The sequence below is a fragment of the Bombus huntii genome, chromosome 10, assembly GCF_024542735.1.
Source record: "Bombus huntii isolate Logan2020A chromosome 10, iyBomHunt1.1, whole genome shotgun sequence".
Classification (NCBI taxonomy): Eukaryota; Metazoa; Arthropoda; class Insecta; order Hymenoptera; family Apidae; genus Bombus; species Bombus huntii.
The window spans coordinates 14,317,449-14,339,469 of NC_066247.1; the positions used below are offsets into that span (position 1 = coordinate 14,317,449).

Below are 22,021 nucleotides of genomic sequence, written 5' to 3' on the forward strand. Positions count from 1 at the left end.
GGCTATTTTTCTTCAAAATCGCGATTTGCGAGATATTTTGATCATTTCGACGCTTAAACGGTTGTGCAATGCATTTGCACTGTAAAATGGAGTTTAACGAGCGCTTAAACGTCGAAATATCTCCAACGTGCAGGAAATGACGGCTATTTTTCGTCAAAATCGCGATTTGCGAGATATTTTGATTGTTTTGACGCTTAAACGGTTATGCATTGCATTAGCACTGTGAAATGGAGTTCAACGAGTGCTTAAACGTCGAAATATCTCCAACGGGTAGGAAATGACGGCTATTTTTTGTCAAAATCGACGAAATCTTCGCGATTTGCGAGATATTTTGATTGTTTCGGCGCTTAAGTGGTTGTGCATTGCATTAGCACTGTGAAATGGAGTTCAACGAGTGCTTAAACGTCGAAATATCTCCAACGGGAAGGAAATGACCGCTATTTTTCGTCAAAATCGCGATTTGCGAGATATTTTGATTGTTTCGACGCTTAAACGGTTGTGCATTGCATTAGCACTGTGAAATGGAGTTCAACGAGTGCTTAAACGTCGAAATATCTCCAACGGGTAGGAAATGACGGCTATTTTTTGTCAAAATCGACGAAATCTTCGCGATTTGCGAGATATTTTGATTGTTTCGGCGCTTAAGTGGTTGTGCATTGCATTAGCACTGTGAAATGGAGTTCAACGAGTGCTTAAACGTCGAAATATCTCCAACGGGAAGGAAATGACGGCTATTTTTCGTCAAAATCGACGAAATCTTCGCGATTTGCGAGATAGTTTAATTGTTTCGACGCTTAAGTGGTTGTGCATTGCATTAGCACTGTGAAATGGAGTTCAACGAGTGCTTAAACGCCGAACTATCTCCAACGGGCAGGAAATGACGGCAATTTTTCGTCAAAATCGCGAGTTGCGAGATATTTTGATCGTTTCGACGCTTAAACGGTTGTGCATTGCATTAGCACTGCGAAATGGAGTTCAACGAGTGCTTAAACGTCGAAATATCTCCAACGGGAAGGAAATGACGGCTGTTTTTAATCAAAATCGACGAAATCTTCGCGATTTGCGAGATATTTTGATTGTTTCGACGCTTAAACGGTTATGCATTGCATTAGTACTGTGAAATGGAGTTCAACGAGTGCTTAAACGTCGAAATATCTCCAACGGGAAGGAAATGACGGCTATTTTTTGTCAAAATCGACGAAATCTTCGCGATTTGCGAGATAGTTTAATTGTTTCGACGCTTACGTGGTTGTGCATTGCATTAGCACTGTGAAATGGAGTTCAACGAGTGCTTAAACGTCGAAATATCTCCAACGGGCAGGAAATGACGGCAATTTTTCGTCAAAATCGCGATTTGCGAGATATTTTGATCGTTTCGACGCTTAAACGGTTGTGCATTGCATTAGCACTGCGAAATGGAGTTCAACGAGTGCTTAAACGTCGAAATATCTCCAACGGGAAGGAAATGACGGCTATTTTTAATCAAAATCGACGAAATCTTCGCGATTTGCGAGATATTTTTATTGTTTCGACGCTTAAATGGTTGTGCATTGCATTAGCACTGTGAAATGGAGTTCTACGAGTGCTTAAACGTCGAAATATCTCCAACGGGCAGGAAATGACGGCTATTTTTCGTCAAAATCGCGATTTGCGAGATATTTTGATTGTTTCGACGCTTAAACGGTTGTGCATTGCATTAGCACTGTGAAATGGAGTTCAACGAGTGCTTAAACGTCGAAATATCTCCAACGGGAAGGAAATGACCGCTATTTTTCGTCAAAATCGACGAAATCTTCGCGATTTGAGAGATATTTTGATTGTTTCGGCGCTTAAGTGGTTGTGCATTGCATTAGCACTGCGAAAAGGAGTTCAACGTGTGCTCAAACGTCGAAATATCTCCAACGGGAAGGAAATGACGGCTATTTTTCGTCAAAATCGACGAAATCTTCGCGATTTGCGAGATATGTTGATTGTTTCGACGCTTAAATGCTTGTGCATTGCATTAGCACTGTGAAATGGAGTTCAACGAGTGCTTAAACGTCGAAATACCACCAACGGGAAGGAAATGACGGCTATTTTTCTTCAAAATCGACGAAATCTTCGCGATTTGCGAGCTATTTTGATTGTTTCGACGCTTAAACGGTTGTGCAATGCATTTGCACTGTAAAATGGAGTTTAACGAGCGCTTAAACGTCGAAATATCTCCAACGTGCAGGAAATGGCGGCTATTTTTCGTCAAAATCGCGATTTGCGAGATATTTTGATTGTTTCGACGCTTAAACGGTTGTGCATTGCATTAGCACTGTGAAATGGAGTTCAACGAGTGCTTAAACGTCGAAATATCTCCAACGGGAAGGAAATGACCGCTATTTTTCGTCAAAATCGACGAAATCTTCGCGATTTGCGAGATATGTTGATTGTTTCGACGCTTAAATGCTTGTGCATTGCATTAGCACTGTGAAATGGAGTTCAACGAGTGCTTAAACGTCGAAATACCACCAACGGGAAGGAAATGACGGCTATTTTTCTTCAAAATCGACGAAATCTTCGCGATTTGCGAGCTATTTTGATTGTTTCGACGCTTAAACGGTTGTGCAATGCATTTGCACTGTAAAATGGAGTTTAACGAGCGCTTAAACGTCGAAATATCTCCAACGTGCAGGAAATGGCGGCTATTTTTCGTAAAAATCGCGATTTGCGAGATATTTTGATTGTTTCGACGCTTGAACGGTTGTGCATTGCATTAGCACTGTGAAATGGAGTTCAACGAGTGCTTAAACGTCGAAATATCTCCAACGGGAAGGAAATGACGGCTATTTTTCGTCAAAGTCGACGAAATCTTCGCGATTTGCGAGATATTTTAGTTATTTCTACGCTTAAGTGGTTGTGCATTGCATTAGCACTGTAAAATGGAGTTTAACGAGCGCTTAAACGTCGAAATATCTCCAACGTGCAGGAAATGACGGCTATTTTCGTCAAAATCGCGATTTGCGAGATATTTTGATTGTTTCGACGCTTAAACGGTTATGCATTGCATTAGCACTGTGAAATGGAGTTCAACGAGTGCTTAAACGTCGAAATATCTAAAACGGGAAGGAAATGACGGCTACTTTTCGTCAAAATCGCTATTTGCGAGATATCTTGATTGTTTCGACGCATAAACGGTTATGCATTGCATTAGCACTGTGAAATGGAGTTCAACGAGTGCTTAAACGTCGGGATACCTCCAACGGGAAGGAAATGACAGTTGCTTCTCATCAAAATCGCGATTTGCGAGATATTTTGATCGTTTCGACGCTTAAATGGTTGTGAATTGCATTAGCACTGCGAAATGGACGTCAACGTGTGCTTAAACGTCGAAATATCTCCAACGGGAAGGAAATGACGGCTATTTTTCGTCAAAATCGACGAAATCTTCGCGATTTGCGAGCTATTTTGATTGTTTCGACGCTTAAACGGTTGTGCAATGCATTTGCACCGTAAAATGCAGTTTAACGAGCTCTTAAACGTCGAAATATCTCCAACGTGCAGGAAATGACGGCTATTATGCGTCAAAATCGCGATTTGCGAGATATTTTGATTGTTTCGACGCTTAAACGGTTGTGCATTGCATTAGCACTGTGAAATGGAGTTCAACGAGTGCTTAAACGTCGAAATATCTCCAACGGGCAGGAAATGACGGCAATTTTTCGTCAAAATCGCGATTTGCGAGATATTTTGATCGTTTCGACGCTTAAACGGTTGTGCATTGCATTAGCACTGCGAAATGGAGTTCAACGAGTGCGTAAACGTCGAAATATCTCCAACGGGAAGGAAATGACGGCTATTTTTAATCAAAATCGACGAAATCTTCGCGATTTGCTAGATATTTTTATTGTTTCGACGCTTAAATGGTTGTGCATTGCATTAGCACTGTGAAATGGAGTTCAACGAGTGCTTAAACGTCGAAATATCTCCAACGGGCAGGAAATGACGGCTATTTTTCGTCAAAATCGCGATTTGCGCGATATTTTGATTGTTTCGACGCTTAAACGGTTGTGCATTGCATTAGCACTGTGAAATGGAGTTCAACGAGTGCTTAAACGTCGAAATATCTCCAACGGGAAGGAAATGACCGCTATTTTTCGTCAAAATCGACGAAATCTTCGCGATTTGCGAGATATTTTGATTTTTTCGGCGCTTAAGTTTTTTGTGCATTGCATTAGCACTGTGAAATGGAGTTCAACGAGTGCTTAAACGTCGAAATATCTCCAACGGGCAGGAAATGACGGCTATTTTTCGTCAAAATCGCGATTTGCGAGATATTTTGATTGTTTCGACGCTTAAACGGTTGTGCATTGCATTAGCACTGTGAAATGGAGTTCAACGAGTGCTTAAACGTCGAAATATCTCCAACGGGAAGGAAATGACGGCTATTTATAATCAAAATCGACGAAATCTTCGCGATTTGCGAGATATTTTTATTGTTTCGACGCTTAAATGGTTGTGCATTGCATTAGCACTGTGAAATGGAGTTCAACGAGTGCTTAAACGTCGAAATATCTCCAATTGGAAGGAAATGACGGCTATTTATAATCAAAATCGACGAAATCTTCGCGATTTGCGAGATATTTTTATTGTTTCGACGCTTAAATGGTTGTGCATTGCATTAGCACTGTGAAATGGAGTTCACCGAGTGCTTGAACGTCGAAATATCTCCAACGGGAAGGAAATGACAGTTACTTCTCATCAAAATCGCGATTTGCGAGATATTTTGATTGTTTCGACGCTTAAATGGTTGTGCATTGCATTAGCACTGCGAAATGGAGGTCAACGTGTGCTTAAACGTCGAAATATCTCTAACGGGAAGGAAATGACGGCTATTTTTCGTCAAAATCGCGATTTGCGAGATATTTTGATTGTTTCGACGCTTAAACGGCTGTGCATTGCATTAGCACTGTGAAATGGAGTTCATCGAGTGCTTAAACGTCGAAATATCTCCAACGGGCAGGAAATGACGGCTATTTTTCTTCAAAATCGCGATTTGCGAAATATTTTGATCATTTCGACGCTTAAACGGTTGTGCATTGCATTAGCACTGTGAAATGGATTTCAACGAGTGCTTTAACGTCGAAATATCTCCAACGGGAAGGAAATGACGGCAATTTTTCGTCAAAATCGCTATTTGCGAGATATTTTGATCGTTTCGACGCTTAAACGGTTGTGCATTGCATTAGCACTGCGAAATGGAGTTCAACGAGTGCGTAAACGTCGAAATATCTCCAACGGGAAGGAAATGACGGCTATTTTTAATCAAAATCGACGAAATCTTCGCGATTTGCGAGATATTTTTATTGGTTCGACGCTTAAATGGTTGTGCATTGCATTAGCACTGCGAAATGGAGTTCAACGAGTGCTTAAACGTCGAAATATCTCCAACGGGCAGGAAATGACGGCTATTTTTCGTCAAAATCGCTATTTGCGCCATATTTTGATTGTTTCGACGCTTAAACGGTTGTGCATTGCATTAGCACTGTGAAATGGAGTTCAACGATTGCTTAAACGTCGAAATATCTCCAACGGGAAGGAAATGACCGCTGTTTTTCGTCAAAATCGACGAAATCTTCGCGATTTGCGAGATATTTTTATTTTTTCGGCGCTTAAGTGGTTGTGCATTGCATTAGCACTGTGAAATGGAGTTCAACGAGTGCTTAAACGTCGAAATATCTCCAACGGGCAGGAAATGACGGCTATTTTTCGTCAAAATCGCGATTTGCGAGATATTTTGATTGTTTCGACGATTAAACAGTTGTGCATTGCATTAGCACTGTGAAATGGAGTTCAACGAGTGCTTAAACGTCGAAATATCTCCAACGGGAAGGAAATGACGGCTATTTATAATCAAAATCGACGAAATCTTCGCGATTTGCGAGATATGTTGATTGTTTCGACGCTTAAATGGTTGTGCATTGCATTAGCACTGTGAAATGGAGTTCAACGAGTGCTTAAACGTCGAAATATCTCCAACGGGAAGGAAATGACGGCTATTTATAATCAAAATCGACGAAATCTTCGCGATTTGCGAGATATTTTTATTGTTTCGACGCTTAAATGGTTGTGCATTGCATTAGCACTGTGAAATGGAGTTCACCGAGTGCTTGAACGTCGAAATATCTCCAACGGGAAGGAAATGACAGTTACTTCTCATCAAAATCGCGATTTGCGAGATATTTTGATCGTTTCGACGCTTAAACGGTTGTGCATTGCATTAGCACTGCGAAATGGAGTTCAACGAGTGCTTAAACGTCGAAATATCTCCAACGGGAAGGAAATGACAGCTATTTTTAATCAAAATCGACGAAATCTTCGCGATTTGCGAGATATTTTTATTGTTTCGACGCTAAAATGGTTGTGCATTGCATTAGCACTGTGAAATGGAGTTCAACGAGTGCTTAAACGTCGAAATATCTCCAACGGGAAGGAAATGACCGCTATTTTTCGTCAAAATCGACGAAATCTTCGCGATTTGCGAGATATGTTGATTGTTTCGACGCTTAAACGGTTGTGCAATGCATTTGCACTGTAAAATGGAGTTGAACGAGTGCTTAAACGTCGAAATATCTCCAACGGGCAGGAAATGACGGCAATTTTTCGTCAAAATCGCGATTTGCGAGATATTTTGATCGTTTCGACGCTTAAACGGTTGTGCATTGCATTAGCACTGCGAAATGGAGTTCAACGAGTGCTTAAACGTCGAAATATCTCCAACGGGAAGGAAATGACGGCTATTTTTAATCAAAATCGACGAAATCTTCGCGATTTGCGAGATATTTTTATTGGTTCGACGCTTAAATGGTTGTGCATTGCATTAGCACTGCGAAATGGAGTTCAACGAGTGCTTAAACGTCGAAATATCTCCAACGGGCAGGAAATGACGGCTATTTTTCGTCAAAATCGCTATTTGCGCCATATTTTGATTGTTTCGACGCTTAAACGGTTGTGCATTGCATTAGCACTGTGAAATGGAGTTCAACGATTGCTTAAACGTCGAAATATCTCCAACGGGAAGGAAATGACCGCTGTTTTTCGTCAAAATCGACGAAATCTTCGCGATTTGCGAGATATTTTGATTTTTTCGGCGCTTAAGTGGTTGTGCATTGCATTAGCACTGTGAAATGGAGTTCAACGAGTGCTTAAACGTCGAAATATCTCCAACGGGCAGGAAATGACGGCTATTTTTCGTCAAAATCGCGATTTGCGAGATATTTTGATTGTTTCGACGATTAAACAGTTGTGCATTGCATTAGCACTGTGAAATGGAGTTCAACGAGTGCTTAAACGTCGAAATATCTCCAACGGGAAGGAAATGACGGCTATTTATAATCAAAATCGACGAAATCTTCGCGATTTGCGAGATATGTTGATTGTTTCGACGCTTAAATGGTTGTGCATTGCATTAGCACTGTGAAATGGAGTTCAACGAGTGCTTAAACGTCGAAATATCTCCAACGGGAAGGAAATGACGGCTATTTATAATCAAAATCGACGAAATCTTCGCGATTTGCGAGATATTTTTATTGTTTCGACGCTTAAATGGTTGTGCATTGCATTAGCACTGTGAAATGGAGTTCACCGAGTGCTTGAACGTCGAAATATCTCCAACGGGAAGGAAATGACAGTTACTTCTCATCAAAATCGCGATTTGCGAGATATTTTGATCGTTTCGACGCTTAAACGGTTGTGCATTGCATTAGCACTGCGAAATGGAGTTCAACGAGTGCTTAAACGTCGAAATATCTCCAACGGGAAGGAAATGACAGCTATTTTTAATCAAAATCGACGAAATCTTCGCGATTTGCGAGATATTTTTATTGTTTCGACGCTAAAATGGTTGTGCATTGCATTAGCACTGTGAAATGGAGTTCAACGAGTGCTTAAACGTCGAAATATCTCCAACGGGAAGGAAATGACCGCTATTTTTCGTCAAAATCGACGAAATCTTCGCGATTTGCGAGATATGTTGATTGTTTCGACGCTTAAGTGGTTGTGCATTGCATTAGCACTGTGAAATGGAGTTCAACGAGTGCTTAAACGTCGAAATATCTCCAACGGGCAGGAAATGACGGCAATTTTTCGTCAAAATCGCGATTTGCGAGATATTTTGATTGTTTCGACGCTTAAACGGTTATGCATTGCATTAGCACTGTGAAATGGAGTTCAACGAGTGCTTAAACGTCGAAATATCTCGAACGGGAAGGAAATGACGGCTATTTTTTGTCAAAATCGACGAAATCTTCGCGATTTGCGAGATAGTTTAATTGTTTCGACGCTTAAGTGGTTGTGCATTGCATTAGCACTGTGAAATGGAGTTCAACGAGTGCTTAAACGTCGAAATATCTCCAACGGGCAGGAAATGACGGCAATTTTTCGTCAAAATCGCGATTTGCGAGATATTTTGATCGTTTCGACGCTTAAACGGTTGTGCATTGCATTAGCACTGCGAAATGGAGTTCAACGAGTGCTTAAACGTCGAAATATCTCCAACGGGAAGGAAATGACGGCTATTTTTAATCACAATCGACGAAATCTTCGCGATTTGCGAGATATTTTTATTGTTTCGACGCTAAAATGGTTGTGCATTGCATTAGCACTGTGAAATGGAGTTCAACGAGTGCTTAAACGTCGAAATATCTCCAACGGGCAGGAAATGACGGCTATTTTTCGTCAAAATCGCGATTTGCGAGATATTTTGATTGTTTCGACGCTTAAACGGTTGTGCATTGCATTAGCACTGTGAAATGGAGTTCAACGAGTGCTTAAACGTCGAAATATCTCCAACGGGAAGGAAATGACGGCTATTTATAATCAAAATCGACGAAATCTTCGCGATTTGCGAGATATGTTTATTGTTTCGACGCTTAAATGGTTGTGCATTGCATTAGCACTGTGAAATGGAGTTCAACGAGTGCTTAAACGTCGAAATATCTCCAACGGGAAGGAAATGACGGCTATTTTTTGTCAAAATCGACGAAATCTTCGCGATTTGCGAGATAGTTTAATTGTTTCGACGCTTAAGTGGTTGTGCATTGCATTAGCACTGTGAAATGGAGTTGAACGAGTGCTTAAACGTCGAAATATCTCCAACGGGCAGGAAATGACGGCAATTTTTCGTCAAAATCGCGATTTGCGAGATATTTTGATCGTTTCGACGCTTAAACGGTTGTGCATTGCATTAGCACTGCGAAATGGAGTTCAACGAGTGCTTAAACGTCGAAATATCTCCAACGGGAAGGAAATGACGGCTATTTTTAATCAAAATCGACGAAATCTTCGCGATTTGCGAGATATTTTTATTGTTTCGACGCTAAAATGGTTGTGCATTGCATTAGCACTGTGAAATGGAGTTCAACGAGTGCTTAAACGTCGAAATATCTCCAACGGGCAGGAAATGACGGCTATTTTTCGTCAAAATCGCGATTTGCGAGATATTTTGATTGTTTCGACGCTTAAACGGTTATGCATTGCATTAGCACTGTGAAATGGAGTTCAACGAGCGCTTAAACGTCGAAATATCTCCAACGGGAAGGAAATGACGGCTATTTTTCGTCAAAATCGACGAAATCTTCGCGGTTTGCGAGATAGTTTAATTGTTTCGACGCTTAAGTGGTTGTGCATTGCATTAGCACTGTGAAATGGAGTTCAACGAGTGCTTAAACGTCGAAATATCTCCAACGGGCAGGAAATGACGGCAATTTTTCGTCAAAATCGCGGTTTGCGAGATATTTTGATCGTTTCGACGCTTAAACGGTTGTGCATTGCATTAGCACTGCGAAATGGAGTTCAACGAGTGCTTAAACGTCGAAATATCTCCAACGGGAAGGAAATGACGCCTATTTTTCTTCAAAATCGCGATTTGCGAGATATTTTGATCATTTCGACGCTTAAACGGTTGTGCATTGCATTAGCACTGTGAAATGGAGTTCAACGAGTGCTTTAACGTCGAAATATCTCCAACGGGAAGGAAATGACGGCTATTTTTCGTCAAAATCGACGAAATCTTCGCGATTTGCGAGATATTTTGATTGTTTCGACGCTGAAATGGTTGTGCATTGCATTAGCACTGCGAAATGGAGTTCAACGTGTGCTTAAACGTCGAAATATCTCCAACGGGAAGGAAATGACGGCTATTTTTCGTCAAAATGGACTAAATCGTCGCGATTTGCGAGATATGTTGATTGTTTCGACGCTTAAACGGTTGTGCAATGCATTTGCACTGTAAAATGGAGTTTAGCGAGGGCTTAAACGTCGAAATATCTCCAACGTGCAGGAAATGACGGCTATTTTTGGTCAAAATCGCGATTTGCGAGATATTTTGATTGTTTCGACGCTTAAACGGTTATGCATTGCATTAGCACTGTGAAATGGAGTTCAACGAGTGCTTATACGTCGAAATATCTCCAACGGGAAGGAAATGACGGCTATTTTTCGTCAAAATCGACGAAATCTTCGCGATTTGCGAGATAGTTTAATTGTTTCGACGCTTAAGTGGTTGTGCATTGCATTAGCAGTGTGAAATGGAGTTCAACGAGCGCTTAAACGTCGAAACATCTCCAACGGGCAGGAAATGACGGCAATTTTTCGTCAAAATCGCGATTTGCGAGATATTTTGATCGTTTCGACGCTTAAACGGTTATGCATTGCATTAGCACTGTGAAATGGAGTTCAACGAGCGCTTAAACGTCGAAATATCTCCAACGGGAAGGAAATGACGGCTATTTTTAATCAAAATCGACAAAATCTTCGCGATTTGCGAGATATTTTTATTGTTTCGACGCTTAAATGGTTGTGCATTGCATTAGCACTGTGAAATGGAGTTCAACGAGTGCTTAAACGTCGAAATATCTCCAACGGGCAGGAAATGACGGCTATTTTTCGTCAAAATCGCGATTTGCGAGATATTTTGATCGTTTCGACGCTTAAACGGTTGTGCATTGCATTAGCACTGCGAAATGGCGTTCAACGAGTGCTTAAACGTCGAAATATCTCCAACGGGAAGGAAATGACGGCTATTTTTCGTCAAAATCGCGATTTGCGAGATATTTTGATCGTTTCGACGCTTAAGCGGTTGTGCATTGCATTAGCACTGTGAAATGGAGTTCAACGAGTGCTTATACGTCGAAATATCTCCAACGGGAAGGAAATGACGGCTATTTTTCGTCAAAATCGACGAAATCTTCGCGATTTGCGAGATAGTTTAATTGTTTCGACGCTTAAGTGGTTGTGCATTGCATTAGCAGTGTGAAATGGAGTTCAACGAGTGCTTAAACGTCGAAACATCTCCAACGGGCAGGAAATGACGGCAATTTTTCGTCAAAATCGCGATTTGCGAGATATTTTGATCGTTTCGACGCTTAAACGGTTGTGCATTGCATTAGCACTGCGAAATGGAGTTCAACGAGTGCGTAAACGTCGAAATATCTCCAACGGGAAGGAAATGACGGCTATTTTTAATCAAAATCGACGAAATCTTCGCGATTAGCGAGATATTTTTATTGTTTCGACGCTTAAATGGTTGTGCATTGCATTAGCACTGTGAAATGGAGTTCAACGAGTGCTTAAACGTCGAAATATCTCCAACGGGCAGGAAATGACGGCTATTTTTCGTCAAAATCGCGATTTGCGAGATATTTTGATTGTTTCGACGCTTAAACGGTTGTGCATTGCATTAGCACTGTGAATTGGAGTTCAACGAGTGCTTAAACGTCGAAATATCTCCAACGGGAAGGAAATGACGGCTATTTTTAATCAAAATCGACGAAATCTTCGCGATTTGCGAGATATTTTTATTGTTTCGACGCTTAAATGGTTGTGCATTGCATTAGCACTGTGAAATGGAGTTCAACGAGTGCTTAAACGTCGAAATATATCCAACGGGCAGGAAATGACGGCTATTTTTCGTCAAAATCGCGATTTGCGAGATATTTTGATCGTTTCGACGCTTAAACGGTTGTGCATTGCATTAGCACTGCGAAATGGAGTTCAACGAGTGCTTAAACGTCGAAATATCTCCAACGAGAAGGAAATGACGGCTATTTTTCGTCAAAATCGCGATTTGCGAGATATTTTGATGGTTTCGACGCTTAAACGGTTGTGCATTGCATTAGCACTGCGAAATGGAGTTCAACGAGTGCGTAAACGTCGAAATATCTCCAACGGGAAGGAAATGACGGCTATTTTTAATCAAAATCGACGAAATCTTCGCGATTTGCGAGATATTTTTATTGTTTCGACGCTTAAATGGTTGTGCATTGCATTAGCACTGTGAAATGGAGTTCAACGAGTGCTTAAACGTCGAAATATCTCCAACGGGAAGGAAATGACCGCTATTTTTCGTCAAAATCGACGAAATCTCCGCGATTTGCGAGATATTTTGATTTTTTCGGCGCTTAAGTGGTTGTGCATTGCATTAGCACTGTGAAATGGAGTTCAACGAGTGCTTAAACGTCGAAATATCTCCAACGGGCAGGAAATGACGGCTATTTTTCGTCAAAATCGCGATTTGCGAGATATTTTGATTGTTTCGACGCTTAAACGGTTGAGCATTGCATTAGCACTGTGAAATGGAGTTCAACGAGTGCTTAAACGTCGAAATATCTCCAACGGGAAGGAAATGACGGCTATTTATAATCAAAATCGACGAAATCTTCGCGATTTGCGAGATATTTTAGTTGTTTCGACGCTTAAGTGGTTGTGCATTGCATTAGCACTGTGAAATGGAGTTCAACGAGTGCTTAAACGTCGAAATATCTCCAACGGGCAGGAAATGACGGCAATTTTTCGTCAAAATCGCGATTTGCGAGATATTTTGATCGTTTCGATGCTTAAACGGTTGTGCATTGCATTAGCACTGCGAAATGGAGTTCAACGAGTGCTTAAACGTCGAAATATCTCCAACGGGAAGGAAATGACGGCTATTTTTAATCAAAATCGACGAAATCTTCGCGATTTGCGAGATATTTTTATTGTTTCGACGCTAAAATGGTTGTGCATTGCATTAGCACTGTGAAATGGAGTTCAACGAGTGCTTAAACGTCGAAATATCTCCAACGGGAAGGAAATGACCGCTATTTTTCGTCAAAATCGACGAAATCTCCGCGATTTGCGAGATATTTTGATTTTTTCGGCGCTTAAGTGGTTGTGCATTGCATTAGCACTGTGAAATGGAGTTCAACGAGTGCTTAAACGTCGAAATATCTCCAACGGGCAGGAAATGACGGCTATTTTTCGTCAAAATCGCGATTTGCGAGATATTTTGATTGTTTCGACGCTTAAACGGTTGTGCATTGCATTAGCACTGTGAAATGGAGTTCAACGAGTGCTTAAACGTCGAAATATCTCCAACGGGAAGGAAATGACGGCTATTTATAATCAAAATCGACGAAATCTTCGCGATTTGCGAGATATTTTTATTGTTTCGACGCTTAAATGGTTGTGCATTGCATTAGCACTGTGAAATGGAGTTCACCGAGTGCTTGAACGTCGAAATATCTCCAACGGGAAGGAAAGGACAGTTACTTCTCATCAAAATCGCGATTTGCGAGATATTTTGATTGTTTCGACGCTTAAACGGATATGCATTGCATTAGCACTGTGAAATGGAGTTCAACGAGTGCTTAAACGTCGAAATATCTCCAACGGGAAGGAAATGACGGCTATTTTTCGTCAAAATCGACGAAATCTTCGCGATTTGCGAGATATTTTAGTTGTTTCGACGCTTAAGTGGTTGTGCATTGCATTAGCACTGTGAAATGGAGTTCAACGAGTGCTTAAACGTCGAAATATCTCCAACGGGCAGGAAATGACGGCAATTTTTCGTCAAAATCGCGATTTGCGAGATATTTTGATCGTTTCGATGCTTAAACGGTTGTGCATTGCATTAGCACTGCGAAATGGAGTTCAACGAGTGCTTAAACGTCGAAATATCTCCAACGGGAAGGAAATGACGGCTATTTTTAATCAAAATCGACGAAATCTTCGCGATTTGCGAGATATTTTTATTGTTTCGACGCTAGAATGGTTGTGCATTGCATTAGCACTGTGAAATGGAGTTCAACGAGTGCTTAAACGTCGAAATATCTCCAACGGGCAGGAAATGACGGCTATTTTTCGTCAAAATCGCGATTTGCGAGATATTTTGATTGTTTCGACGCTTAAACGGTTGTGCATTGCATTAGCACTGTGAAATGGAGTTCAATGAGTGCTTAAACGTCGAAATATCTCCAACGGGAAGGAAATGACCGCTATTTTTCGTCAAAATCGACGAAATCTTCGCGATTTGCGAGATATGTTGATTGTTTCGACGCTTAAATGGTTGTGCATTGCATTAGCACTGTGAAATGGAGTTCAACGAGTGCTTAAACGTCGAAATACCTCCAACGGGAAGGAAATGACGGCTATTTTTCTTCAAAATCGACGAAATCTTCGCGATTTGCGAGCTATTTTGATTGTTTCGACGCTTAAACGGTTGTGCAATGCATTTGCACTGTAAAATGGAGTTTAACGAGCGCTTAAACGTCGAAATATCTCCAACGTGCAGGAAATGGCGGCTATTTTTCGTAAAAATCGCGATTTGCGAGATATTTTGATTGTTTCGACGCTTGAACGGTTGTGCATTGCATTAGCACTGTGAAATGGAGTTCAACGAGTGCCTAAACGTCGAAATATCTCCAACGGGAAGGAAATGACGGCTATTTTTCGTCAAAATCGACGAAATCTTCGCGATTTGCGAGATATTTTAGTTGTTTCGACGCTTAAGTGGTTGTGCATTGCATTAGCACTGTAAAATGGAGTTTAGCGAGCGCTTAAACGTCGAAATATCTCCAACGTGCAGGAAATGACGGCTATTTTCGTCAAAATCGCGATTTGCGAGATATTTTGATTGTTTCGACGCTTAAACGGTTATGCATTGCATTAGCACTGTGAAATGGAGTTCAACGAGCGCTTAAACGTCGAAATATCTCCAACGGGAAGGAAATGGCGGCTATTTTTCGTCAAAATCGACGAACTCTTCGCGATTTGCGAGATAGTTTAATTGTTTCGACGCTTAAGTGGTTGTGCATTGCATTAGCACTGTGAAATGGAGTTCAACGAGTGCTTAAACGTCGAAATATCTCCAACGGGCAGGAAATGACGGCAATTTTTCGTCAAAATCGCGGTTTGCGAGATATTTTGATCGTTTCGACGCTTAAACAGTTGTGCATTGCATTAGCACTGCGAAATGGAGTTCAACGAGTGCTTAAACGTCGAAATATCTCCAACGGGAAGGAAATGACGGCTATTTTTCGTCAAAATCGCGATTTGCGAGATATTTTGATCGTTTCGACGCTTAAACGGTTGTGCATTGCATTAGCACTGCGAAATGGAGTTCAACGAGTGCGTAAACGTCGAAATATCTCCAACGGGAAGGAAATGACGGCTATTTTTAATCAAAATCGACGAAATCTTCGCGATTTGCGAGATATTTTTATTGTTTCGACGCTTAAATGGTTGTGCATTGCATTAGCACTGTGAAATGGAGTTCAACGAGTGCTTAAACGTCGAAATATCTCCAACGGGAAGGAAATGACCGCTATTTTTCGTCAAAATCGACGAAATCTTCGCGATTTGCGAGATATTTTGATTTTTTCGGCGCTTAAGTGGTTGTGCATTGCATTAGCACTGTGAAATGGAGTTCAACGAGTGCTTAAACGTCGAAATATCTCCAACGGGCAGGAAATGACGGCTATTTTTCGTCAAAATCGCGATTTGCGAGATATTTTGATTGTTTCGACGCTTAAACGGTTGTGCATTGCATTAGCACTGTGAAATGGAGTTCAACGAGTGCTTAAACGTCGAAATATCTCCAACGGGAAGGAAATGACGGCTATTTATAATCAAAATCGACGAAATCTTCGCGATTTGCGAGATATTTTTATTGTTTCGACGCTTAAATGGTTGTGCATTGCATTAGCACTGTGAAATGGAGTTCACCGAGTGCTTGAACGTCGAAATATCTCCAACGGGAAGGAAATGACAGTTACTTCTCATCAAAATCGCGATTTGCGAGATATTTTGATTGTTTCGACGCTTAAATGGTTGTGCATTGCATTAGCACTGCGAAATGGAGGTCAACGTGTGCTTAAACGTCGAAATATCTCCAACGGGAAGGAAATGACGGCTATTTTTCGTCAAAATCGCGATTTGCGATATATTTTGATTGTTTCGACGCTTAAACGGCTGTGCATTGCATTAGCACTGTGAAATGGAGTTCAACGAGTGCTTAAACGTCGAAATATCTCCAACGGGCAGGAAATGACGGCTATTTTTCTTCAAAATCGCGATTTGCGAGATATTTTGATCATTTCGACGCTTAAACGGTTGTGCATTGCATTAGCACTGTGAAATGGATTTCAACGAGTGCTTTAACGTCGAAATATCTCCAACGGGAAGGAAATGACGACTATTTTTCGTCAAAATCGACGAAATCTTCGCGATTTGCGAGATATGTTGATTGTTTCGACGCTTAAACGGTTGTGCAATGCATTTGCACTGTAAAATGGAGTTTAACGAGCGCTTAAACGTCGAAATATCTCCAACGTGCAGGAAATGACGGCTATTTTTCGTCAAAATCGCGATTTGCGAGATATTTTGGTTGTTTCGACGCTTAAACGGATATGCATTGCATTAGCACTGTGAAATGGAGTTCAACGAGTGCTTAAACGTCGAAATATCTCCAACGGGAAGGAAATGACGGCTATTTTTTGTCAAAATCGACGAAATCTTCGCGATTTGCGAGATAGTTTAACTGTTTCGACGCTTAAGTGGTTGTGCATTGCATTAGCACTGTGAAATGGAGTTCAACGAGTGCTTAAACGTCGAAATATCTCCAACGGGCAGGAAATGACGGCAATTTTTCGTCAAAATCGCGATTTGCGAGATATTTTGATCGTTTCGACGCTTAAACGGTTGTGCATTGCATTAGCACTGCGAAATGGAGTTCAACGAGTGCTTAAACGTCGAAATATCTCCAACGGGAAGGAAATGACGGCTATTTTTAATCAAAATCGACGAAATCTTCGCGATTTGCGAGATATTTTTATTGTTTCGACGCTAAAATGGTTGTGCATTGCATTAGCACTGTGAAATGGAGTTCAACGAGTGCTTAAACGTCGAAATATCTCCAACGGGAAGGAAATGACCGCTATTTTTCGTCAAAATCGACGAAATCTTCGCGATTTGCGAGATATGTTGATTGTTTCGACGCTTAAATGGTTGTGCATTGCATTAGCACTGTGAAATGGAGTTCAACGAGTGCTTAAACGTCGAAATACCTCCAACGGGAAGGAAATGACGGCTATTTTTCTTCAAAATCGACGAAATCTTCGCGATTTGCGAGCTATTTTGATTGTTTCGACGCTTAAACGGTTGTGCAATGCATTTGCACTGTAAAATGGAGTTTAACGAGCGCTTAAACGTCGAAATATCTCCAACGTGCAGGAAATGGCGGCTATTTTTCGTAAAAATCGCGATTTGCGAGATATTTTGATTGTTTCGACGCTTGAACGGTTGTGCATTGCATTAGCACTGTGAAATGGAGTTCAACGAGTGCTTAAACGTCGAAATATCTCCAACGGGAAGGAAATGACGGCTATTTTTCGTCAAAATCGACGAAATCTTCGCGATTTGCGAGATATTTTAGTTGTTTCGACGCTTAAGTGGTTGTGCATTGCATTAGCACTGTAAAATGGAGTTTAACGAGCGCTTAAACGTCGAAATATCTCCAGCGTGCAGGAAATGACGGCTATTTTCGTCAAAATCGCGATTTGCGAGATATTTTGATTGTTTCGACGCTTAAACGGTTATGCATTGCATTAGCACTGTGAAATGGAGTTCAACGAGCGCTTAAACGTCGAAATATCTCCAACTGGAAGGAAATGGCGGCTATTTTTCGTCAAAATCGACGAAATCTTCGCGATTTGCGAGATAGTTTAATTGTTTCGACGCTTAAGTGGTTGTGCATTGCATTAGCACTGTGAAATGGAGTTCAACGAGTGCTTAAACGTCGAAATATCTCCAACGGGCAGGAAATGACGGCAATTTTTCGTCAAAATCGCGGTTTGCGAGATATTTTGATCGTTTCGACGCTTAAAAGGTTGTGCATTGCATTAGCACTGCGAAATGGAGTTCAACGAGTGCTTAAACGTCGAAATATCTAAAACGGGAAGGAAATGACGCCTATTTTTCTTCAAAATCGCGATTTGCGAGATATTTTGATCATCTCGACGCTTAAACGGCTGTGCATTGCATTAGCACTGTGAAATGGAGTTCAACGAGTGCTTTAACGTCGAAATATCTCCAACGGGAAGGAAATGACGGCTATTTTTCGTCAAAATCGCGATTTGCGAGATATTTTGATCGTTTCGACGCTTAAACGGTTGTGCATTGCATTAGCACTGCGAAATGTAGTTCAACGAGTGCTTAAACGTCGAAATATCTCCAACGGGAACGAAATGACGGCTATTTTTAATCAAAATCGACGAAATCTTCGCGATTTGCGAGATATTTTTATTGTTTCGACGCTTAAATGGTTGTGCATTGCATTGGCACTGCGAAATGGAGTTCAACGTGTGCTTAAACGTCGAAATATCTCCAACGGGAAGGAAATGACGGCTATTTTTCGTCAAAATCGACGAAATCTTCGCGATTTGCGAGATATGTTGATTGTTTCGACGCTTAAACGGTTGTGCAATGCATTTGCACTGTAAAATGGAGTTTAACGAGCGCTTAAACGTCGAAATATCTCGAACGTGCAGGAAACGACGGCTATTTTTCGTCAAAATCGCGATTTGCGAGATATTTTTATTGCTTCGACGCTTATACGGTTGTGCATTGCATTAGCACTGTGAAATGGAGTTCAACGAGTGCTTAAACGTCGAAATATCTCCAACTGGCAGGAAATGACGGCTATTTTTCGTCAAAATCGCGATTTGCGAGATATTTTGATTGTTTCGACGCTTAAACGGTTGTGCATTGCATTAGCACTGTGAAATGGAGTTCAACGAGTGCTTAAACGTCGAAATATCTCCAACTGGCAGGAAATGACGGCTATTTTTCGCCAAAATCGCGATTTGCGATATATTTTGATTGTTTCGACGCTTAAACGGTTATGCATTGCATTAGCACTGTGAAATGGAGTTCAACGAGTGCTTAAACGTCGAAATATCTCCAACGGGAAGGAAATGACGGCTATTTTTCGTCAAAATCGACGAAATCTTCGCGATTTGCGAGATATTTTAGTTGTTTCGACGCTTAAGTGGTTGTGCATTGCATTTGCACTGTAAAATGGAGTTTAACGAGCGCTTAAACGTCGAAATATCTCCAACGTGCAGGAAATGGCGGCTATTTTTCGTAAAAATCGCGATTTGCGAGATATTTTGATTGTTTCGACGCTTGAACGGTTGTGCATTGCATTAGCACTGTGAAATGGAGTTCAACGAGTGCTTAAACGTCGAAATATCTCCAACGGGAAGGAAATGACGGCTATTTTTCGTCAAAATCGACGAAATCTTCGCGATTTGCGAGATATTTTAGTTGTTTCGACGCTTAAGTGGTTGTGCATTGCATTAGCACTGTAAAATGGAGTTTAACGAGCGCTTAAACGTCGAAATATCTCCAGCGTGCAGGAAATGACGGCTATTTTCGTCAAAATCGCGATTTGCGAGATATTTTGATTGTTTCGACGCTTAAACGGTTATGCATTGCATTAGCACTGTGAAATGGAGTTCAACGAGCGCTTAAACGTCGAAATATCTCCAACTGGAAGGAAATGGCGGCTATTTTTCGTCAAAATCGACGAAATCTTCGCGATTTGCGAGATAGTTTAATTGTTTCGACGCTTAAGTGGTTGTGCATTGCATTAGCACTGTGAAATGGAGTTCAACGAGTGCTTAAACGTCGAAATATCTCCAACGGGCAGGAAATGACGGCAATTTTTCGTCAAAATCGCGGTTTGCGAGATATTTTGATCGTTTCGACGCTTAAAAGGTTGTGCATTGCATTAGCACTGCGAAATGGAGTTCAACGAGTGCTTAAACGTCGAAATATCTAAAACGGGAAGGAAATGACGCCTATTTTTCTTCAAAATCGCGATTTGCGAGATATTTTGATCATCTCGACGCTTAAACGGCTGTGCATTGCATTAGCACTGTGAAATGGAGTTCAACGAGTGCTTTAACGTCGAAATATCTCCAACGGGAAGGAAATGACGGCTATTTTTCGTCAAAATCGCGATTTGCGAGATATTTTGATCGTTTCGACGCTTAAACGGTTGTGCATTGCATTAGCACTGCGAAATGTAGTTCAACGAGTGCTTAAACGTCGAAATATCACCAACGGGAACGAAATGACGGCTATTTTTAATCAAAATCGACGAAATCTTCGCGATTTGCGAGATATTTTTATTGTTTCGACGCTTAAATGGTTGTGCATTGCATTGGCACTGCGAAATGGAGTTCAACGTGTGCTTAAACGTCGAAATATCTCCAACGGGAAGGAAATGACGGCTATTTTTCGTCAAAATCGACGAAATCTTCGCGATTTGCGAGATATGTTGATTGTTTCGACGCTTAAACGGTTGTGCAATGCATTTGCACTGTAAAATGGAGTTTAACGAGCGCTTAAACGTCGAAATATCTCGAACGTGCAGGAAACGACGGCTATTTTTCGTCAAAATCGCGATTTGCGAGATATTTTTATTGCTTCGACGCTTATACGGTTGTGCATTGCATTAGCACTGTGAAATGGAGTTCAACGAGTGCTTAAACGTCGAAATATCTCCAACTGGCAGGAAATGACGGCTATTTTTCGTCAAAATCGCGATTTGCGAGATATTTTTATTGTTTCGACGCTTAAATGGCTGTGCATTGCATTAGCACTGTGAAATGGAGTTCAACGAGTGCTTAAACGTCGAAATATCTCCAACGGGCAGGAAATGACGGCAATTTTTCGTCAAAATCGCGATTTGCGAGATATTTTGATCGTTTCGAAGCTTAAACGGTTGTGCATTGCATTAGCACTGTGAAATGGAGTTCAACGAGTGCTTAAACGTCGAAATATCTCCAACGGGAAGGAAATGACGGCTATTTTTAATCAAAATCGACGAAATCTTCGCGATTTGCGAGATATTTTTATTGTTTCGACGCTTAAATGGTTGTGCATTGCATTGGCACTGCGAAATGGAGTTCAACGTGTGCTTAAACGTCGAAATATCTCCAACGGGAAGGAAATGACGGCTATTTTTCGTCAAAATCGACGAAATCTTCGCGATTTGCGAGATATGTTGATTGTTTCGACGCTTAAACGGTTGTGCAATGCATTTGCACTGTAAAATGGAGTTTAACGAGCGCTTAAACGTCGAAATATCTCGAACGTGCAGGAAACGACGGCTATTTTTCGTCAAAATCGCGATTTGCGAGATATTTTTATTGCTTCGACGCTTATACGGTTGTGCATTGCATTAGCACTGTGAAATGGAGTTCAACGAGTGCTTAAACGTCGAAATATCTCCAACTGGCAGGAAATGACGGCTATTTTTCGTCAAAATCGCGATTTGCGAGATATTTTGATTGTTTCGACGCTTAAACGGTTGTGCATTGCATTAGCACTGTGAAATGGAGTTCAACGAGTGCTTAAACGTCGAAATATCTCCAACTGGCAGGAAATGACGGCTATTTTTCGCCAAAATCGCGATTTGCGATATATTTTGATTGTTTCGACGCTTAAACGGTTATGCATTGCATTAGCACTGTGAAATGGAGTTCAACGAGTGCTTAAACGTCGAAATATCTCCAACGGGAAGGAAATGACGGCTATTTTTCGTCAAAATCGACGAAATCTTCGCGATTTGCGAGATATTTTAGTTGTTTCGACGCTTAAGTGGTTGTGCATTGCATTAGCACTGTGAAATGGAGTTCAACGAGTGCTTAAACGTCGAAATATCTCCAAC

General features: G+C 41.1%; 1 long non-coding RNA gene across 2 annotated transcripts in view; it reads right to left on the reverse strand.

Annotated features, from left to right (window-relative positions):
* The window catches only part of LOC126870686 (uncharacterized), a 39,011-nt gene that overhangs the window by 13,778 nt on the left and 3,212 nt on the right, over positions 1-22,021 (reverse strand). Inside the window, exons 2-3 of one of the 2 annotated variants that reach the window (XR_007691403.1) lie at positions 17,349-17,501; positions 14,410-14,562 (exon numbers count right to left, since the gene is read on the reverse strand). This is a non-coding gene — a long non-coding RNA (uncharacterized LOC126870686). Of the gene's footprint in view, positions 1-14,409; positions 14,563-17,348; positions 17,627-22,021 lie in introns of those variants that run through there. The other variant, XR_007691404.1, reaches the window with a different exon arrangement.